Source organism: Lactuca sativa, chromosome 6 (genome assembly GCF_002870075.4).
Source record: "Lactuca sativa cultivar Salinas chromosome 6, Lsat_Salinas_v11, whole genome shotgun sequence".
NCBI lineage: Eukaryota > Viridiplantae > Streptophyta > Magnoliopsida > Asterales > Asteraceae > Lactuca > Lactuca sativa.
This window is the reverse complement of record NC_056628.2, coordinates 181,913,831-181,926,453: the sequence shown is the minus strand read 5'-3', so window position 1 is coordinate 181,926,453 and position 12,623 is coordinate 181,913,831. Positions and strand designations below refer to the sequence as shown.

Here is a 12,623-nt window from a genome sequence, read left to right as displayed (position 1 = left end):
ACATTTCTTTTATGAAATGCTTATGTAAACATTGTTTTATCATGTTTTGTTTTTGGGAACAAATTCCGCAACCCTTTCAAATCAAAAGGATTTACTCTGAAATTATTTTTAAAGCATAAATGAAAATCGGTCTTTTCTGACCGAGATTTTGGGGATGTCACAATAAATGACTTATGTTCTTCCACTGGACCTGCGCAAAAGTTTAAAACCAAATAAGCAAATTCAGTCATATATATAGCTTTAATTTGTTTTTCCCCTATAATTGTTTAATTGATGTTCGTAATTGCATCTGATTAAAGGTTCTAAGTTCAAATTTCATAGTTATGAACTCTGTAATAGAAACTTATATGTTTCAACTTACTGTTGCACAATGCCACCTCTTGTGAATACCTACATACAAATTTCAAAAACAATTAACAATAAAATGACATAATTTAATAAAAATGGAAAACTTGTAAAGCATACAAGACTAATAATTTACCTTTTAGTCAAAACTGAACATTCCATGAGACGTGTGTGGCTCACTTGTAAGCTGAGAAGAAAAACACAATGAATTATCAATAACATTCATTCAGCCAAAAAAAATGCTTGATGTGTATTATATGTAAATAATAAATTAATAAGTACTAATCTACCCTTCTGTCAATAACGTTTATTCAGCCAATAAGAATTAACTACAACACACCAAATAATTACAAAACTACCCTTCCAATAAGTAAACTAAGATCCTCGATGGCATAGGGTCATAACTGGGGGTGAGTGAGACTTATTGGCCATGGTCTCGCTACTTCAACCCAACATAACAACCCAACAAAAGCTGATAAGTTGGTAATGACGGAAGATCCTCAATTTTGGACAAAACATAGTAAACTCAAAAAGCACAGGCACCATTGTTGTAGTTTACTCAAAAAAGAAATAAGGAATTAAGGTGTTGGTACTTACTAGCATGTCATCAACCTTGATACCAGAATCCATTAATCATTAAGCCAACCAACAAAAATGAAGAAAAAAAACGATTTATGTAACAAAACTTAAGTGTAAAAGTAAAACCATACTACAGCTTATCAACTGAAAACAGATTTAAAAAGAAACTATATACTACAGCTTATCAATTGAAAACAGATTTAAAAAGGTATGCAAATTAAAACCTCAAAAACCAACTAAAAACCAAAAGCCTACAATTAAAAAGTAAACTCTTTTTACAGATATAAGCAAAGTATTTTAACTTTTACACAATCATATATAGTAATTTAAACTTATTATAAATAAGAAATCTTTATTAGAAACTTAGTTTACATTAGATTCAACAATCATGATCCAATCATATCATTTAATATTATTACTTATATCTGGAAGCAATTCAGGGATAAGGTGAAGCGACTGGGATAGCATTTTGACTCTCTGGTCCTCAGTCAAAGGTCTTATTTTCATTTCATCGCTGAATGATGAGAGTAAAATACTGAGCTACCAATTGATGATTGGCATATTTTGGTAGAAAACTTTACCTTTAAGTAATGGTGGATCTATGAAACACAACAATAGTGAAATATGAATCCAAGAGAAGGATTTAACTCCGGAATTAAAAGCATAAGAAATTAAATAATGCTGAATCATCAGACCTGAATTTCCAATATTTTCTCTGTTCTTGGAACTGCTAGAGAAGAACTAAAAGCATAAGATATGATAAAGAGCATTCTTTGCATCCGGGTGGTTGGTTTCCAAAACACATGCTACTTTTTCGATCTTGCAATGAAGCTTCCCTGCTGCAATGAATAGTGACAGCTCCCTGTTTCCGCCACCAAATTCAAACAATCACACACACGTTGTTAAAAAGACCAGAATATCCTCATGATACAGATAGGAACAAATAATTCAACGAAAATAATGTTAGATAATATGCTTACAGATAAATGAAATCAATTGTGACACTAAACGCCTTTGCCATGGCTTCAATGGTGACACTCTTGTAAGATTCCAGGAACTAAGAATACACAACTGTCCTTTTTTGTAATTTTGAGTATTTCATGGTTAGTTGATTTATAAAAAATATGAAATTGATATCGAGTGCAGGCTGCTATGAAAGATGCTCTTGTTCGTATCTTGACTCAAAGGCGTTCTATTGACATTCTGAGGGATGTTCATGTTTCCAAGGAGAAAAGGAAACCATATGTTGTGGTGTTTGTTGGAGTCAACAGAGTTGGAAAGTCAATCAATCTTGCCAAGGTATATAAAAAATATTAAAAATTGAATCTTGGCATAAAAAAAACAAAAAAAATAATAATATGTGAAACGTTGTGTACATAGGTGGCTTACTGGCTTCAACAGCATGACATCAATGTAATGATGGCTGCATGTGACACTTTCCGTTCAGGGGCAGTCGAACAGCTGCGCACTCATGTCTATAGGCTCCAGGTATGCAATTGAAATTGACCTTTTTGTCCTCTGATAATCTTCTTCTTTGATTTCCACCTCTTAATGCATATACGTATTTTAAATTGGTTTCGGATCCCATCATATATATAATCAAATCAATAATTACAACTGATAACAGGGGCCCCTGTTTGTACTTGTCATGGAATGAAAATGTTAGAGGCTTCGGGTCCTCTCCAAGCCCTCTGATGAACCCACTGCATCAATCAATTCATTAAAAAAACAAGCACTACTTTCTATGAAGTATATGAAACTACATCATTACCTAGTGAAGACGTAGAGCAACATGAGAATCTAAAGGGATGCCTCACCATTCATAATACTCATTCCAACTACTTAACTTCTTTGTTAATATAGACAAAGGCCCTGCATTTTGAGTTTCTGTAGAGTAGCTTTCAGAAGTAATTATAAAGGATCTGAAACCAAACCAATGAAATTTTACACCAATACCTTTACAGGGGCATAATTTACTTGAGAGAGTCTAGCGCTTATCATACCTTCCAATTAAATGAATAAACAATGAGATCCCGTGTGTAGTTTAATCACATGTGTATTGAAAAATTGGGAGAAAAGAAGGATAAAAAAGGAACCTCAAATGATCCAAGGAAGTAATCAAAGTCGCACAGATACATGAGAGGTAAAAATTAAGGTGTGAGAATATGATTACCTAGAAACATAGACGATGGAGACACGGTGGGTCTGGGTGACTGGGATGGTTCCGGTCTTCATGTAGCCATTTTTGTGTAATATCTAAGATTGTTGAGTTCTTTTCCATGAACCGTTCTCACCAATTACTGCCGCTACTGGATTCTGATACACTGTTTCCAATATATTTTTCTTCAAACCAATGAAGTCGGAGGTTCACCATTGAAATTGATTTGAACAACAAGAACTAGGGTTTTGGGTCGATTTGATTTTGAAAGAAATGGGATAATAAAAACAAGAAGCGTTGACATCTGCAATCCATTTTGAGGCGTTGGAAGCAGGAGGAGGTATGGTTTCATCAATTTTGACTGTGGTGGGTGTTGTAATAGATCGTGACAACGGTGTTGGTGTTGTCAATGGAGAAGGCGAGACGAGAAGGAGGAGGATAGAGATGCGATAAAACCTGGTGGAAAAGGAGAGACAAGAAGGTGGAGGTGTCGATTAGGGCTTGTTTAATTGGTAGTTTCGATTGACGGTTGATGAATCGTAGTTTTTAATCGGCACAGTCTGAGGCTAGAAGAGGCATCGGGGATTGAGTGCAGTGGATGAAAGGGAGAAGAAGGCGGGGGTTTAAAAAATTTGGGGATTTCATTTTCCCTCTAAGACGAAGGAGACACGCGTTTCTTAAAAAAAAATATATAAAGCGACATTCATTGAGGACGCTCGTTTTAGATAAAGTGCCCTCCGTGTTTTTAATTTTTTTACATGAGACATTAATTTAAGGGCACACAGTAATGCGTGACCTAAATCCTTAAATTTTTTGAAGATATGACTCTCTTTTAATGTCACTCTCTTTTGCGTAACATAGATCAATGAGTGTCATAATTTGCGCGTCGTAAAAGGCTGTTTTTCTAGTAGTGGGCGTCTCTCATTTCATATAATATTGAGCAGATCCTTAGCCCTAATCTAGCATGTAATTCTCATAATCATATCATATATCATAAATAACATGTATTGGTATTTTGGGAACCACTTACTTGAGCTCGACCGACAGCACGCATCACACCCCTTTCTTTGATTAGAAATTCCTTATTACTTAATAGCTCGTTTTATTAAAAAAATCACAAAACCTTCAAATTTAGTTCAGACACACCTGAGAGTATGCCCGAATCCCTCAAACCAAGGCTCTGATACCAACTTGTTGTTGGATTATGTGTCTAAGCCCATAACTATAATTGGTATGTACTTGATTTGATTGTAGCATGGTCCTTTTGGGATGCCTTCACCATAGCAACTGGACAGGATCAATTTTGGAGTAAGAGGTTATTTAATGGTTTATTGATATATTATAAGAGTAATATATTAATTGAGAAATCATATTATTTAATTAGTATTGAACATAAATTAATTTGGAATTAATTTAGTGATCAAAGGAACTGATTAAAAGAACGGGGGCTGATTATGTAAATCAGTAATAGTTGTAATTTTGGGCTATTATACTCTATTGATATGGAGTGGACGAAATCTATGGGAAGCCCATAGAGTTTTTGTCCAAGGCCTATAATATGGGGTCCATGGATTGCTTAGGGCCTAAGCAAGGGAATTAGGGGTTCCAGTTGAAAACCCTAGCAGCCTTAACTATAAAATAGACCCCTAGTCTCAAGAAATCTGCCTGCCTACCTTCTAAGAAAAACCCTAGCCTATTTCATACTCCCTCTCCCTCATTCTTTGCGTGTGGTGTTTGTGACTTCATTAGAGGTGCAACGCTTGGAGCAGTAGGCTTTCAAAGGTGAAGGAATTGAAGTGAGGATTACTTATTACAACTAGCTAACAAGAAAGGTATTCCTGTAAACCCTAATATGGTTAGATTTTGGTTTTATATAGTAGATCTAGGGTTCTTTATTCGGAAAATTAATTTGCATGTATAACTTGAGAAAAACAAAGATTCGAAGCAATTAGGGTTGTATGTGCACATATGAATGTTGTAATGCTCAAAACCCATCACTTGTAATGATCTAAAAATCCAAGGTAAAAATTTCATTTTTTGTTATAACCAAAACAATATTGTAACTTTGTTCAAGATATTGAACAAACATTTCAATTAAAACAAATACCAGGGTCTAATCTCAAAGATCACATATTGCGGAAAACACGGGTGTGTATGCGCTGCGATCATCCCGAGCTCTTTCATTTGAAAACCAGTGTACCTGAAACAAGAACCGAAAACCGTAAGCACAAAGCTTAGTGAGTTCCCCAAATACCACATACCATACCCATAATCACATATAGCGAGCCCAGCCCAGCATCGGACAATATCTGTCACTCGTGAATGCTAGTCATACATAACGTTAGACCCTATAGACATTCGAATATTTGATCCTACCCTAAGCCCTTCATCAAAAAAGAATAGGAAATAAGGCCAAATAAGATCTTAATTATGTACAACTACGATGCATACACTAAGGAACTACAGTAATGATGCCAATTTTATATAAGGAAAACCCTAAGCTATCAGGCATCATATAATCAGGAAATTCTATCATGCAATTCCTAAAGATCCCTAGCCTATCTCTAGCATATTGTTCTGTCATATCACAATATCAAATAATAGTATGGTATTTTGGGGTCTACTTACTGGCTCCGTCTTGAATCATGGAAGTGACCCTCTTAAACTTCGTGTACCGCAATTCTCAAGATCCGCAGTCACTATCTTACATTGTTAGATTAGTCTTTTATCTGTTTGTCTTAGTATACACTCTTTTCTCTAGTATGCCTTGCATGGCTACTCTTAACAGTTAGGACTAATGTAATCTGTGAGTCTCTATAAATAGAGCTCAATCTTTCTCATTTAATACAACTTCGAGACTATCAATTACATCTCTCAATTACGCATCTTAAATCTCTCCTTACTCTCAAAGTTCACTAGAACATAACTGAATATTATTTCTCTTCGGAGCAAGTCATTCTTGACTTAATCACTAAGTTTGATCTCGCTTACTAACTTGGTTTGAATGCATTCCATGTTATGAATCAACTTATGTGTATACTTGATATAATACCTGCTGTCTTTTATATTTCCTTTACATTTCCGCACCTAACTTTCTAATTATCTAACTCTAACTTATTATTATTGTTGAGCTTTTATGATCCTTTGAGATTAACTATTCCGCAACTATACTTGTTCTAACGTTTGTTCAAGTGTGTCTCGAGTTTTTCTCTCAACAATTGATATCAGAGCCATAGTGGTTGGTTTTTGAAAAACAAAACTCTGATTTTCAAAGGGCTTTCTATACCACTGAAACTCATTTCTAAAAAAAAAAAGGAAAATGGCACAAGCATTATCTCTGAATGTTTCCAACAGTGTCGGTGGTTCAAATCGAGCTCCAATATTGGTGGCAAATGAATATCATCACTGGTCTCAGAGAATGGAAAGATACTTAAGGACACTTCGTATAGATGTATGGCAGTCCGTAGAAGAACGACTGCATGTCCCTGTTCTTACAGGAGTTCAAACTGATAGCACCACAGCCAGACTAGGAGGAGGACAACTAGTCAAGAACCATCCCACCAAAGATGATCTCGATAAAATGGAAAATGATGTTGTTGCTTTTTATGAAATCTGTTGTCGATCTGCCCCTGACAACTTCGACATTATCATAAACTGCAAATCAGCAAAAGAGATCTGGGAAGTTCTCGAGAATTTGTACGAAGGCTCAGAACAAGCTCAAGATAAGAAGCTCAAAACTGCACTCAATGAATTCAACAATTTCAAAGCTCATACTGGAGAAATCCTATAAGACTCCTTCAAAAGGTTCAATCTGATACTCACCAAGTTATCGAATGCTGGCACCATCCGCAGTAACCATGAAATAAACCTTCAATTTCTCAACGGTTTGGGAAGACATTGGACTACTGCTAAGATGATAGTTCAAGGAGATAGAAAGATTCATTTCTTGTATCTCTACAAGCTCTACGGGGAACTACAAGCACAAGAATCCACCGTACTCAAAGACTATGCTGACTTCGGAGGACCACTCGCTCTTATAGCACAAGCTCCACATAATCAATCCTACTCTCCCTTGTATGACACCACACCGCGGTCATACGAAGCTGACTCATAGTATGATGATGAAGAAGAATTTCAGAAGGCTATTTCTCTTGTTAGTAAACAGTTCAACCGGCTACCACCTCCCTTTTTCGTAAAAATCAACAATTCAACAAACCTCCATTCAACCGTAACTTCAAACCACAAAATAATCACTCTCGTTATTCCAAAAGTTCTCATCCACCACTACAATCTCAAAATACTCACCCAAAGGAGGCACCGCAGTCCATTCAAACCACTGACTCCGGTACTCCCTCAGAAGACAAAAGTGATGTTGTGATATGTCACAAGTGCAACAAAGAGAATCATTTTGAAAAAGATTGCAAAGCAAATGTGGTGAAAGACAGAGCATTCTACCTTAGAATGGCTCAAGAATTGGAGGAAAAAGAAAAAGCTAGGGCATACGTAGCTCATGTCAAAAGAGACCATCAAGTTTGGTCATCCGAAGATGAAGAAGAAGCCATCAGCAATATCAAAGGAAAAGGCAAAACCTGCATGCTAGCAACTGCTGATGATGATGGGTCTACAAAGCTTGAAAAGAACTACTACTACATGGCAAAATATGGAACTCTAAGCATCGTCGAACAGATAAAACTCATGATTCAAACTCTAAACTACAACATGCATGACTGTCAACCCTTCATATTAATGACACATGTGTTGTCGTCCTTACATACTACAACAAAGCCTTAGATGAGAAGAACATAGCGTCCCAAGAGATGTTTCATGTAAGAGGATGATTGGATAACAAAAGACTCAAAATGGCCATGTTAGAAAAAGACTTAGAGTTAGAAAAAGATGCAATAATGTTGAGTGCAACACAACTAGAGATAGCTTTGAACCAAATAGATTTAGCTCAGAGTGAGATTGTATGCCTAAATCTATTATTAGAAAAACTGTTCAATGAAAGTGAATCTATTGAAATTTTGGTAAATAATGGAACTGTGGACAATACATACAATTGGGGTTGGTCCAATGGATATCCTACCGCAAAGGATTCCTCAGCCCGGTTTAACAAAGATCGACTGTATGTCCCTCTGGACCGAGAATTTCATTTCCCAGTCAATGACAAGACTTTTCCCGAAGACATCAGAACCCACTTCAGTAGACTTTATAATCTAAGTAATAATTGTGTCATTGAGGAAATTATGCCTAAGGTTTCGGGTCACACAAGTGATCAAACTCCTATCTGTGGCACAATCAATTCAAATTCTCAGACCTCATCAGTTGTTGATGAAGAAATCGTCATAGAAATTCCCGAAGTCTCACAGGACTTTCCATCTATTCCCTCAAACCACAATATCTCTCACTGTAGTCATGAGTCTCAGAAAAGTCCCACTGAAGTCACAACTCAGACTTATGTTGCGGTAGCTATATCATCCTTACCACAGTCTAGCATAAAAGGTTATGTGACTCTTCAGCCAATTCACCATGAACTACCCATAGAGAACTTTGAAGTAGGTCAATGCTCTCAAAACCTTGAATCTTCATGTTCGGATGAGTCAAGCCCTCGTTTTCAAAAAATTTCAAAGGTTTCCAGGAAACTGCAGATGGACACTAATGACTGCTGTTCTCCAAAATCATTAGCAAAAAAGGCTTTCAAAGAGGAAATTCGATCCAGAGGCACAAATCGACAAATCTTTTCTAAAAAAAAAAGACATAGCAGATTTCCAAAATCTAAGAGTGTAGAAAAGTTTGTTTTCTCTCACTATTTTTCAAAACACTCACCCATCAAGAAAACATGCAAAAAGGAATGCACAGTTTCGACATTTATTCCTAACTCATCTAATACAACCCAAAAGAAAGAAAGGTCTTTTTGAAGCAATGGTTTTCAAATCTATTCCTCAGATGATCCAGAATGGAAATGTATCTTACCCACTCCACCACTTATAAAATCATGTCAAATTTTCAACAAGTGGAAGGGCACTTTACCAAATCCTATAAAAAGGTCCAAAGAATCTACACGTGCTAAATCCTTTTCGAAACAAACTTTTTCAAATTTCAACAGCACCAATGTCAGATATTACCAACCTCGGACCGGTCACAAGCTTACCTCATCTTTCAAAACGCTGACCAAACAAAGTTTCAAAACAAAAGACAAAATTTCAGCATGTCAATGTCAATACATTTGTTAAAAAGGTTTATCTCATGTCAAATCTGATCCTTTTCAGAAACCTCATAATTTTTCAAAAAAAACGCAACACTCCAAAAACTCACAAACACCCATGGCTAGGATTAAAACTTGACACGAAATCAGTCCCTGCAACCTCGACTCATGCATCAATCAGAAACTCATCCTTTGTCCCAGGCTCCAAACTAGTTGGATGCCTAAACTAACCATGTAATTCTCAGGCCTTGTGCAAGGAGGAATAAGAAGAAGAATGGTTAATCAATAGTGCCTGCTCCTTGCACATGACAAGAAGGTTAGAATAACTTCGGGATTTCAAGCCAATTTGCAATGGTAGAAACGTCACATTCGGCAACAATACGAATGGGATAATCCGAGGTTATGGTGTTCTTACTACGGGAAATTTTTCTATTCAAAAGGTCGCTTATGTTGAAGATCTAAAACACAATCTCATTAGTGTTGGCCAACTATGTAAGGAAGGCCATCGGGTTGAATTTGATGACCATTTCTGCTACATAATGACAAGCGATAGGAGCACTTGCCTAATCAAATCCATATCCAAAGGTAATATGTATCCCTTGGATGTTTCTCTGATCATCGGCAAACCGCAACTATGCTTCCTATCAAAAGCAGTATCCGAAGTAAGCTGGCTCTGGCACCGCAAGCTTGCTCATCTCAACTTCCAGTACATCAACAACCTGGTCACATGGGAACTTGTCTGTGGCCTCCCCATTCTGAAGTTTCACAATGACACTATCTGCCCTGCTTGTGAGAGTGGCAAGCAGTCCAAAGTAAGTCATCCTTTGGTAATCGACTCCTCCATCTCAGAACCACTGGAACTTCTCCATTTTGATCTCTGTGGTTCATTTACCATAGCCAGTCTCCACCATAAGAAATACATACTGGTTATAGTGGATGACTTCACACATCTCATGGGTCTTCTTTCTTCGACTCAAGTCAGAAACACCACAGGTGTTCATCAACTTCATCAAGGAGATCGATCTTCAAATCAAACTACTAGTGCGTTGTATCCGCAACGACAATGGAACTAAGTTCACCAATCATCTTCTGAATAGTTTCTTGGTGTCCAAGGGTATAAGTCACAATTTCTCAGCTCCCTATACCCCGCAGCAGAATGGAGTTGTAGAGAGAAGAAATAGAACTCTGGTGGAAGCAGCCAAATCAATGCTCAACTTTGCTAATCTTCCTCTATACTTCTGGGCCGAAGCAGTGGCCACATCCTGCTTCGTGCAGAACCACAGCATAGTGTGTAAACGTCTCAGCAAATCACTGTATGAGGGCCTTAACAACCGCAAGCCAAATGTCCGATTCTTCCATATATTTGGGTGTAGATGTTTCGTAATCAACAACAGAGACCATCTCAACAAATTCACACCAAAGTCTGATTAAGGCATCTTCCTTGGCTACTCCACTAACAAGGTTGCTTATAGAGTTCTCATTAGATGCACAAGGCTGATAATTGAAAGCTTCGATATGAAATTTGATGACTATCACATCCACAACACCGCTCCATCAACCGAAACCACAGCAATCCTAGAAAGTGATATTCCTACCTCTTCGGGTCCACTAAATCTAATCGAAGTAAACTATGATCATCTCTTCGACCATGTAGAAACAGCCAAGTTATCCGAAGTTCTTGTGTCCCTGGAAGCTTAGCAGCAGCATGATGACGTATCTGGTCCTACACTGACCGATGAGGTATCACTAAATACTTCCACCTCGCCGGTTGAGGGGGGAAACTCAACTCCGGACCATACAACAACCATTAAGGCTCCATCACTAGAAGATGCAGCTCCAATCATTATCCACATAGATCTTCAACCATCAAACGTTTCTTCGGACTTGGATGATGAAAACATAGAGAACATTGACACAAGAATAGATTCGAGGATTATCACACTCACATCCGCAATCAAGGGGGAACCTTCGTAGGTTCAACGGGAAATCCCGTCTGCACTCTAGGGGGAACCTTCACCATCTGCCCAAGAAAACTCTGATCCCACCTTCCTAATTCAAGACAATTCAGTAGGATGTTCTTAAGTCCAGGGGGAACTGCCATCTCCAACCGTAGAGTCTTCTGACATTGAAGACATTCCCTCTACCGTGGTTGCTGATCATCTACAACCCCGTCTTCATGTATGGATAAAGGACCACCCACCGGGTCAAATCATTGGCAACCCATCATCAGGCATTCAAACCAGATCTTCACAAGATTTTACAGATCACTGTCACTATGCAGCATTTATGTCCTCTGTCGATCCCTAAACAATCAAAGAAGCTCCACTAGAGCGCGACTGGATTACTACGACGCAAGAAGAATTAGCAGAATTTGAATGAAATAGTGTGTGGCAACTCGTTCCAAAATCGCAAGGTCACACCATTGTTGGTACTAGATGGGTGTACAAGAACAAGATGGATCTGGTGCGGTAGTCAGAAACAAGGCAAGGCTAGTTGCCAAGGGTTATAGTCAACTAGAAGGAGTTGATTATGATGAAACATATGCCCCCGTAGCCAGAATGGAAGCTATAGGCATCTTTCTAGTGTATGCAGCTGACAAGAACGTTAAAGTACATCAGATGGATGTCAAAAGTGCTTTCCTTAATGGCGAGTTGAAAGAGGAGGTGTATCTTCAGCAACCTCTGGGCTTCGAATGTCTTGAATTCCCAAATCATTGCTACAAGCTCAAGAAACCAGTTTACGGTCTAAAGCAAGCTCTGAGGGCGTGGTATGAGACTCTCTCAAAGTTTCTTGTCACGTCTGGCTATAAGAGAGGAGTGATTGATCCCACTCTGTTTAGAAAAGCAAATGGTAATCACCTTATGCTTGTACAAATATATGTGGATGATATCATCTTAGGTTCTACAGATCAGGGGATGGTGGATGATTTTTCCAAGCTCATGACCAACAAATTTCAGATGAGCATGAATAGAGAGATTAACTTCTTTCTAGGACTTCAAATCAAACAGATCCCTCAAGGGATATTCATCCATCAAGAGAAATACACCTCTGAACTACTGAAGAAATACTCAACAGACAACTGTTCCTCGGCTAAGGTCCCCATGGCCTTCGGACACAAGATTTCTGCTGATCCATCCGGAGAATCATTGGATCTCAAAACTTATCGAGGGATAATTGGCTCATTGATGTACCTCACTGCAACTAGACCATACATTATCTTTGTAACAGGCATATACGCAAGGTATCAGGCTGACCCAAAAGTGTCACACATGATCGTAGCCAAGAAGATTCTAAGATAGTTGAAGGGGAGCAAAGCTCTTGGTATTTGGTACCCCG

At 37.9% G+C, this 12,623-nt stretch overlaps 1 long non-coding RNA gene across 1 annotated transcript; it reads right to left on the bottom strand.

Moving 5' to 3' along the window:
- Nucleotides 1-478: 478 nt before the first annotated feature.
- Nucleotides 479-5,598, bottom strand: LOC128126671 (uncharacterized). The gene is made up of 3 exons (XR_008224640.1): nucleotides 1,905-5,598; nucleotides 1,620-1,786; nucleotides 479-532 (listed from the first exon to the last, which is right to left on the bottom strand). It is a non-coding gene; the product is annotated as an uncharacterized LOC128126671 (long non-coding RNA).
- Nucleotides 5,599-12,623: the final 7,025 nt, after the last annotated feature.